Source organism: Erithacus rubecula, assembly GCF_903797595.1.
Source record: "Erithacus rubecula genome assembly, chromosome: 6".
NCBI classification, from domain to species: Eukaryota; Metazoa; Chordata; class Aves; order Passeriformes; family Muscicapidae; genus Erithacus; species Erithacus rubecula.
Genome location: NC_136688.1, coordinates 17,652,346 through 17,662,828, shown reverse-complemented (window position 1 = coordinate 17,662,828; position 10,483 = coordinate 17,652,346). Strand labels below are relative to the sequence as shown.

Here is a 10,483-nt window from a genome sequence, read left to right as displayed (position 1 = left end):
CAGTGTGGTATTTTCTACCTAATCAAAAACTACTACATAACACCAAGAAGGAACTGGTATTTACTGGAAATGGGGCATTCCTTGACATCCATGCCTGATATTACTCACAATTTCTGTAACAGAGGCACAGCCAGCAGCAGGGGAATGAAAAAATCTTTACATTGGAGGAAAAGAAATTTTTGTGTCAGAGATCCAGATAAGGGGAACACTTCCAGCAGCATAAGGGAAAATACTGGAAACTCAAGGTCTCCCAGCAGCTCCAAGGCACTGATGGTGTTGGGAAGGCTCCAAAGCCCATCAGGGAAGGAAAAAAGCCTCCTGCACTCACTCTGCTGCTTCTTTCCATGAGATCCCCAAGAGGGAACACAGAGTTCTCTGCTGGCTCCCTGCAGAGCATCCCTGGCTGCTTCAGAGCTGCCACACTTGGCACAGGAATTGTGTCAGTAGGTGGAAGGAGATCAAGAGGATGCTGAGCATCTTTTATTTAAGCTCTTGAAATACACACCAGTCCTTTGATTCTGCCTGACACACAGCCCTGGGCAGCATAAAAATGTGTTTATGCACCCCCTCTACTCTCCTGTTCCTTTGGTAAAAGGAGATCAGAGCGAAGAAAGCTCAGAAGTTTTATGAGTGCCTGATGTGAGTGACTGGTGGTAGGAAAAAAAAAAAATATGTTATTGAAGGTCAAAATTGGGATTTCTGGGCAAAATTGTATAGCAAAAAGGCTGTGCTGCCAGATTGAAGTTGTGGCAGATGCAGATTGGTAGCCACAAAATAGGTTTGGGATCAATTAGCTTTTATCCCATGTGCCTGCAGTGGATAAACCAGGCTTGATTTTACCCTCCAATTAACAACTTGGCAATTGTATAGACACCATGAAGAAAAAGAGATAAAAGGCTCTGCTTGGAGCTCCAACCTCCACAGAAGAATTATGCTTTTCTTTAGTTATTCAATAAATGTGGTCATTTTTCACTTGGAAATAAATTTTTGTAGGTTCAGGAATTTGGGAATCTGTGCAATTCTATTTATGAGCAGAATTAGATGGTAATGATTTAATTGGTGGTTGAGCATGCAGACAAACTGTGCATAAAAGATCTTTTCAATAATTATATCTTTTCATGGAGCAACAGGTTTTTGTAATTTAGGTTCCAGACAGTAATTACAAACCAGATGCTATTTTAGGCACAGTCTGCAGCACACCCTTGGTGCTTACTAGGAAATTCCAAACAAACACAAAACCACTGCTGGAACACTTGAGGCAGAAAGGTGAATTGAACTTTAATGTGGCATCACATATGAATTGCTATGAGAAAATTTTATATATTATTATAATAAACTCTATCTGGGGTCACTGTCATGGAGCATGAGTGGTTTGGGTGGAATTATTTTTTGCCTTGTCACAAATATTTACCCTTCTTGAAACAGTTCACAGCAGGTGCTTAAGGAGAAAGGAAATTAATACAGAGCTGTAAATGCAAATCTCCATTATAGAGATCCTTTCTCTTAAGGACAGCAACATTAGAATTTGTTGTGCCTTTGGTTTAAAGAAAACTTCCAGAAGATAATTGTGAATTAATTTGTTGTTATTTGGACATCTGGAGAGTTGTGTCTGCTCTCTCCCTTGCCTGTTTGCTCTCTGTGTGGCTGAACATTGCACCAGACAGGTGTCAGGATGATCTGACATCTCAGGCTGTGTTATAGCCTCAAACATTTTATTAAGGTATTTATCCAAGCACCTGAAGACACACCAAATGTTTGATGTCTTTAGGAACAGACATGAGCAGCTATTGATTTTGTGATTTGCTGTCACCTTGGATTTTGCAGCATTCATCCAAAGTGTTTCAGGCCTGGCCATTACTGTGAACTCATTAAATTGAAAACTGGCAACTTAATTCTATCATGTCCTCACATCCTGCAGCAGCCCTTGTGTCCCTGCAATTTTGGACTGTTACCTGAAGAGATAATACACACCTTTGTAATGGAAATGTTATTGCTGGGAGGTGAGTGGCAGATGAAATGTGAGTAAAGGTTAAAACAGCTCATCTGTTGGATCTGGGCTCACTGGGAGAACTTACATGTGAAGAATGAGAACAACTGAACCCACCTGTCCAGCAAAAATCACTGAGAAAGAATTTGAAGACAGGAGGAGGCAAAAAGGCAGATATCAGAAGTCAAAAAAGACAAACAAATTATAAGTCAACAATAAAATGAAAATCCATCAGGCATATATCTGGATGTGATTTGGAAGTTATTTCTGCTTGCAATGGAATTCCCAAGGCAAGTGGCCTCAGCTCTTGTCTGCAAAGCTGCAGAGCTTTTGATGGTTCAGCTGAAATGTGCTGCTCTGCCTTGGCAGGATTTTTTTTTTTTTTTTGAGTGATCTCAACCTATTATTTAGAACAATGAATTTTTATTTAAAGTGGGTTTATAGTAAGAGTAGGAGGAAGTAAGTTCCTGTCCTTCCTCACCAAGAAATGATACAGCTCCAGTGTCATACTGGAAATTGCTCCTGTTTCAATCCACTTTAACTTTTCAAGGAGTTTAAGTAGTGTAGAAAGGGAAGAAGTCTTGGGACATTTACAAACAATTGGGTAAAAATGCAAGAAATGAATTAATTTGGGGAAATCTGTCAGAAAACGTTAGCTAAGAGTAGCAAAACTTCTTTTATTTATTGTCCAAAATTGTACCTGCATTTCTAATTGATTCAGGGCCAGACTTAGAAAAGCTGTTCTGAGGACTTACTGTTCTTTTCCTGAAGTGTGATCTATATTAAACCCATTTGAACTGAAAGGAAAATGCCAACATGTTTGGAGAGCTGAGGTTTTGAAGTGAGGAAATATCAGTATCAAAGGTTGTTTTCTGGCAGGTGGAAGAGGAATTTCCACCAGAAAAGTAAATATTTGGACTTGACTTCCACTAAAATACAAAAACTGATTGTTGAGTTTGAAATTTTTTTCCTAAGCTGTGTGATTATTCTTCAAATGTTATCTAGGTTTTTCTTTTTAATACTATTTTATGTTGGGAATTATATAAATATTTTTAGGCAAGTTACTGAAAAGGGTTGAAACTGTTGCATTTTGAAAAGATGGTTATTAAAACTATGTTCCATTTTTGGGAGACCTAATGCAGATGAAATCTATTCAATATTTAATCTATTTAATCTATTTAATCTATTTAATATATTGTTTTAAAACTGCTTTTGTGTCAGTTACCAGGATATAAATGATAGGATTACAGTAAGATTCTTGAAACAGAATTTTGCCTGCTAAATTAAAAATTAGAAAAGAAGACTTCAGTATAGAATTTTTTGTCATTGTTAGGAATCATTTCTCCTACAAAAATATTTTTATTGACAGTTTTATCTTTGGGTGAGGATCTAACACTACAGTTAGTTTATTGACATTTCTGACACTACTAAATGACTTTTTAGCATTAGACAGTTTTAGTCAAGTTTTTTGAACCAGACTGTTCAGGCATTTCTGATGTCTTGGAACACTGACAGATTTTCCTGCATGTGCTGGTATTGGGACACAGATCCACTGAATGTTTTTTGGCATGTTATTAAGTGGTTTTAAAGCCATGACCTTTAGGATGGTGTGGTGGGCTGGATTGAAGTGTGTGGTTAATTAATATGGGAGTGAAAAATGCATAAGTGCACCCAGAGAATTATGTGATTCTGTTTAAATAGCATTATAAGAATACCAATCAGGGATAAAAAACCCTGCTGCTTACATGAGATCCCTCTGCTGGGGCCCACAAAGAGAAATTTCAGTGACAATATTGTCAGAGGTGAATTTTTTTTCCCCCAAGTCTGCAGGCTACATATAAAGGCTTCAAGGATGATTCTGCTGGAAAAGTGTCTTGAAAGGAGAGATGTGTGGGCCTGTTTTGACAGAGAAAGAGGCTTTTGCTGGCTTATTAACAAAGAAATAGAGACATGCAAACCAGTATTAGTGAAAGACATTAAAATCCGTTTTGAAGTTCATACTCCTCCTCTGCTGAGGTGTATTTTATGGGTCAGAGAGGGGTAATTAGCACTACATTCACTGCCAGGGACAAAATGCCTATAGATGTGCCCCTTGTCAATCTTCCATCTCCCAGTACCCCAGCACACCTGTGGAAAACCAGGAGCTCACCCAGAGCCTAAAGGTATTCCCATTGCTAAGGACAGTACCTACTTCAAAACCACAGCTCTCATTTCTTTTCCATGCCTCTGTGAATAGCAAACATCCCCAAGAAGAGAGGAGAAGGAAATTCATTTCTTAGTGGCATGAAATGTTGTTTTGTGCCATACATCACATGTCAGCAGCCCTTTATTAATGGACAAGCAGGCCAGACCTTCCAAATGAGAGACTGAGCTTATCCCTAAAGACAGAGAGGTTTTTACTTAATTAAAAGTTGGGCTCCTGCTGATGGATGTGTAAGTTCAATTGGTGAAAAAGAGAAGAAAAAGGACTAGTGCTGCCTTTTGGGGTGCAGTTTGTGTGGTCATACCAGATACATATTTTTGCTCTTTTCCATTTGTTTCTGGGCACTGCCAAGGGACCTCTTGGAATTTCCTGGAGCTACATGTCAGGTGTTGACAGGAGGATTGCTAATTTTGCCAGCATACCACACTAAATACTAATTTTGGTAATTTAACACGTCACTTGATGTAACTTCTTGATTTTCTTCTTAATATGAAACACAGATGAGATTCACCACTGCTATGCCAAATGATCTTTCTGCCATGATGACTGGGATGAAACATGAGTAGGTTTCAGTATCCAAACTCCTAAGTTTGTGTGAGTGCTGCAAAGTTAAAAGCTTTTTCTCTCTAGCCTCAAGTATTTTATCAAAGCACATTATCTGTGGAGAAAAAGTGAGCAAAAACATTTCCAAAGTGTTTGCTGGCTTTCTGAATAATGAATTGAACTTTAATATTTATTAAATACAAAATAGTAATAAATTACAATTGCACAATTTCTTACAGTTTTTATTAAGATCAAAACTTATTTGTTCAGACTAGATTTATATAAATAAATCACAGTACATTTTTACTTGTGTTCAGAAGATTGTAATACATATTACAAAATTAAGAATTTTTTTGTCCCTCAAACCATCACTGCAAAAGGAATCATGCATTATTTCTACTAAACAAACAAAATGCCCACCTAATTGAGAGAGCCTTGATACAGGTATGGCCCTACTCTCCAAAATTAGACATGAAACATAGAGATACCAGGACTATTTATTGAACAAGAAATAATAAAGTATAGTACAATGTTCATGTGTTATCAAAACTGAAAGAATACCAAAAACAACACACCTCTCTTCACGCACCTTTGGCGATGGGTATCAAAGATGGCCAGCATGCAACCGAGTAAAACATCTCTGTTTTACAATGTCTACGTTTGAGCAAAAAGGAGAGGGAAATAAAGAGCCCAGACAGAACAAAGGAACAGATGAAGAGCCCAGATCCTCCCATCACCTTCCCTGTTGTGGTACGTGTTTGTTTTATTAAGTTCATAGTTACAATGGTTTGTTCCAGTTAGCCCCTGTGTTTTCCCGAAGTTAGTTTGTCCCTAAGTTGTATCCACCCCTGGAACTGCCCTGTTATGGCATTCCCAGCCCCTTGTTCTGGAACCTTCCCTGTCCATCATTGTAACCCTGCCCCTTGTTCAAGTCCCTTCCCTGTCCATTATTGTAACCCTGCCCCTTGTTCTGGAACCTTCCCTGTCCATCATTGTAACCCTGCCCCTTGTTCCAGTCCCTTCCCTGTCCATCATTGTAACCCTGCCCCTTGTTCTGGAACCTTCCCTGTCCATCATTGTAACCCTGCCCCTTGTTCTGGAACCTTCCCTGTCCATCACTGTAACCCTGCCCCTTGTTCTGGAACCTTCCCTGTCCATCATTGTAACCCTGCCCCTTGTTCTGGAACCTTCCCTGTCCATCATTGTAACCCTGCCCCTTGTTCAAGTCCCTTCCCTGTCCATCATTGTAACCCTGCCCCTTGTTCTGGAACCTTCCCTGTCCATCATTGTAACCCTGCCCCTTGTTCCAGTCCCTTCCCTGTCCATCATTGTAACCCTGCCCCTTGTTCTGGAACGTTCCCTGTCCATCACTTTAACCCTCCCCTTGTTCTGGAACCTTCCCTGTCCATCATTGTAACCCTGCCCCTTGTTCAAGTCCCTTCCCTGTCCATCACTGTAACCCTGCCCCTTGTTCTGGAACCTTCCCTGTCCATCACTGTAACCCTGCCCCTTGTTCCAGTCCCTTCCCTGTCCATCATTGTAACCCTGCCCCTTGTTCTGGAACCTTCCCTGTCCATCACTGTAACCCTGCCCCTTGTTCCAGTCCCTTCCCTGTCCATCATTGTAACCCTACCCCTTATTCTGGAACCTTCCCTGTCATTCCCACCCTGGGCCAATCCCTGGTTGCTCCTCCCCCTTGGAAATCTCCTATTACTCGATGCCCCATTGGCCCATATGACCCTTTCTCCTCCCCCTGCTTCCCCCACTGGTTTGCACTTTGTAAGACCCTGCCCTCCACTCCTCCTCTGAGGATTCCTTATTGGTTATCTGTGATTTGCCTCTGTATTTAACCCAGTCCACAGTAGTGCTTGGGGCTCTTTTTTTCCTGATCCCTTCACCCCCAGTAAACCTTTTGTTGGAACCTCTGTTAAATTCTACAGTCTTGTGGATTATTTTCTCTATGGACTTTTCTTCCTACTAGATAAAAAATCCATTGTTTTTTCTCTTGATGCTGAGATGTCATAATTTGGCAATGGAGTGTTCTAAAGGGGAAAAAGTTTTTTATCAATGACACTTCAGATGGAGTCACCTGATCCACTTTTTTTCACTTCCATCTGTTCAATCAAAGTGTATTAAGAGGAAAGTCATTTCAGATGGATTTCTAGCTGGGTCAAACAGATTTTTCAGCTAAATTTCCTGATCCCTATTTATTGTTTGTTACTTTTAAGCCAAAACAGTTTTCATCTGTTTTTTATTTCAGTTGCAGACAAGTCCCCTCAAATGTTGCTAGGTGGTAAGTACATAAATCAATATATCTCTTGTGCCTCTGGCTTTGGGTGCCCATGTTAACATGGCTACATGTTTAAAACACATGAATGAAACCAAACCAAAGAATAAAAACAACCCAAAAGCCCCCACAACAACCATCCCCTCAAGCCAAGAAGGGTGGACCGAACCTCTTTTTTCATTCTTTTTCATTGCCCTGTGCTGATGTTTCATTTTGTATTGATCCAGGAGTTCCCCTACCAGCAGTTTTATGGGACCTCTGTGTAACAAGTGTCTCACATGTGCTGCTTCTGTGTTTTATGGATCTGCTGGCATGGAAAATTGAGCCATGCAATAGCTGGTAAGAACAGTTTTAACACTGGGTCTTTATGCTACATATTGGTTTTCTGTTCTGGTAGTCCCCACTTCCCCAGATTGAGCTGAATGTTTGCTTATCCACTGACAGGGCTATTTGCAGGGAAAAGTGAAATAAAAGAAAACAGCAATGCTTTTAATGTCTTTTGATTTCAGTGGAAGCAGATAAAGAAATATTTGAGCACTCAGTGCAGAGGAGTTGGGCTGTGGGTGTTTTGTCACAGGACTATCAGGCCACTGTCCATGGTACTGGCTTCACTGTCAGCAACTTGGAATGTATTCCCATTGCCACTCCCTGCTTTTTCCCAGAACAACATCTACCATGGAGGCTTGTTGTGGAAAACTAAAAGTAAGAATTTAATAGCACGTTGTTGAAGAGCAAAATGGGATTAAAATCTTGCTGAGATGCATTTCTAAGCGATTTTCTCTTCTATTTTAGAATTGTGATACTCATACAGTGTAATAATGCATTCACAGCAAATAAGAAAAGAAGTGAGGGTTTCAGCTTTGAAATCATTCTTGTGAGTCTACTGCTAATTTACCACTGAGAATCACAATTCAGAAAAGAAAGGCAGAGCAGCATTGGGACCACAGCTTTCCCTGGGTTTTTAGCTGAGTTTGTAGCAGAATTATCCATCCTCTGGTCCTTCCACCAGGCTGTGGTATCATTGTAATACAGTCCTAAGACAGTAGAAGTCTACTGGCCAACCAGAACACAAAAATATTTTGGATTTAGGGAATATCACTGGTTAAGTGGAGTATAAAGGTGAAGAGTAAAGTATCCAAATATAGAAAATATCTATCATTCCATAGATGCACTACTATGATAAGGCAGATATTTGTAAAAAGCACATAGTAATGCCACAGCCTGAGTAACAGTTTGCAAGTCATGAGCAAAAATTAGGAGAATTCAATAAATTTATGGGATTTTCCTCATCTCTAAGCCTTTGAAGTCTGCTGGATTCTACTTTAAATGCTCACTGTCAGAGAGATTTCTTTCCCTGTTTTAGTAGAACTCTGTTCAAAATAATTCTTTTGATGCCAGACCCTTGAGCATTAAATAAACTGAGCAGGGTAATAAAATACAGGAACTGCAACCCACTGGCAGTTATAATGATACCACTCTTCAGCTGATGTCCCTTTGAGCTGCTGGGGACAAATCCTACAAAGGCTCCTGCACTTTTCCATGGACTCCAATTGAGCCTGCTGTGTATGTGTTTTCCCCTTCCCAGCAGGTTCCAGTATTGCAGTGGGAAGTGTTCTCTGCATTCCAGGCAGAGATGCAATGTGGAATGGTTTCTCCAGGAAATCAGAGAACTGCACTCCAAAGGAAGAGCTCCTGGGAGATGAGCCTGGGTAAGGAGCACAGGATTCTGCCCGAGGGGGGCTCATGCATGAACAGATATGCACATTGTCATGTACCACTGGCCTCCTGATGGAAAGCTGAAGGTGCAGTCAAGCAGCTTTGCCATGGCAACATTATTTTCATTCTTTTGGAAATGCCCAGTGGTCACCCTCCTGAAATTGTGCTTGGGCAGCTTTGGAAGTGTTGTTTACTTTATCAGGTATACCCAGCTTGCCTGTGGCAGCTGTATTCTCCACAGCATGGCAAGAGATTTTTGAGAACATCTGTGCTTACAGAAATCCTGATTTATACCTGCAGCATACATTTACAAAACATCCAAAGTCTCCTGCAGGTTCCAAGATATTCTTTACCCACAAATAATTCTGATTTTGTGGAAGATGCTCATTGATAGGTTGTAAAACTAATTTTTCAGACTTGAGGCCGAAATTTTAGCTATTTCTTCAATCTGTGCATGCATATTTGTGTCAGCAGAGTTGCAGATCCAAAACACTTGGTCACATTCATCACATGCAAGATGTGAAGCAATGTGTGTGCACATAAACTTATCTGAACTCTATTTAGCCAGGCCTCCCTCTCTCTGTAAGTACATAGCAGACAGCTCTGTTGTATAAAACACCCACACTTTGCATTTGCATCTTTTAAACAAAAAAATTCCCCTGTAAAGATGTGAGTAGAAAACACTGGAGGATGAGAGAAGTCCATGTGTGGCTAAATAAGTGGTGAAAAATTTATCCCAGGCTCTCCTGCTTTGGGGCACAAATTTCATTACGTGACAGAATGCAGTGCTTTGATTCATTTTCTTTTAATGTTCAGAATTTGTCAGAATTTACAATATACCACCATGTAAAACAGCCCTGCTAATTCTACCACAAAGAATAAAGGAAGTCTTCACAGGCACTATGTACTTGGAACAGCATTTTCAAACGACATGGGGGGTGTGTGTTTGTTTGGATGATCCAGCCTTGCCACCTGGGACACACTTCCAACAGTTTGCAGTGTCCTGGACACGACTCAGAAACGTTGACTGGAAAATCATCCACAAAGGTTAAGGATTAACAACCTCCATGTTATACAGATGGTTATCTCCTTTCTCAAAGAACATGCTGTCATTACAAATACCATATGCATCTTGTTCTCACCCAGCAGAACTTTTTTTACAGTTTTTCAGATTTGAAGGATTTCTGCAAGGAACCATTTTAATTTGTTTTCATGTCAGGTGAAAGGAGGCACCAGAGACTGAGGACGCAAACTTGTCATCAAAAAATAAATATCCGGTGGCAATCATTCTTGAAAAAAAATGACTCAGAAAGCTAACCATTCACAAAACTGCACCTTTTTTGCAAATACAAGGACAAGAGTTGTTGCTGCTTCCCATATTTGTTGGTTTACACTGCTATCATTTTGCTTGTAAAACCTGGGTTACTCTACTGAAGAGAAACGATGACTTGAATTTGGGTAATGCTTACGACCATACAAATAATCTATCAGTAGCAGTAGTTTCAGCTGGAGAATTAATGCTACAAGTGTTACATCACGCTATTTGAAACCAATAGCTCTTCACACAGTAGGAGACTGAGGATCCTATTCAGCAAATATTCAGGGTCCTATGGCTGGGGCCACAGAGGTTCCAGAAGCTCTCGCTGAGTCTAATCCTGATTCAGGAACCAAAATGATATGCTGTGTATATATTTCTCTGCACAGCCTGGATGCGCTGGACACCCTCCCCCACTTGATTCCTGGGAAG

At 40.3% G+C, this 10,483-nt stretch overlaps 1 protein-coding gene across 1 annotated transcript in view; it reads right to left on the bottom strand.

Moving 5' to 3' along the window:
* Positions 1–4,894: 4,894 nt before the first annotated feature.
* Positions 4,895–10,483, bottom strand: part of LOC306803448 (synaptotagmin-9-like) — a 64,063-nt gene continuing 58,474 nt past the window's right edge. Inside the window, exons 8-9 of the mRNA XM_079308854.1 lie at positions 6,632–10,475; positions 4,895–5,913 (exon numbers count right to left, since the gene is read on the bottom strand). The gene's annotated coding sequence lies outside the window, so the exon portion shown is untranslated. The remainder of the gene's footprint in view (positions 5,914–6,631; positions 10,476–10,483) is intronic.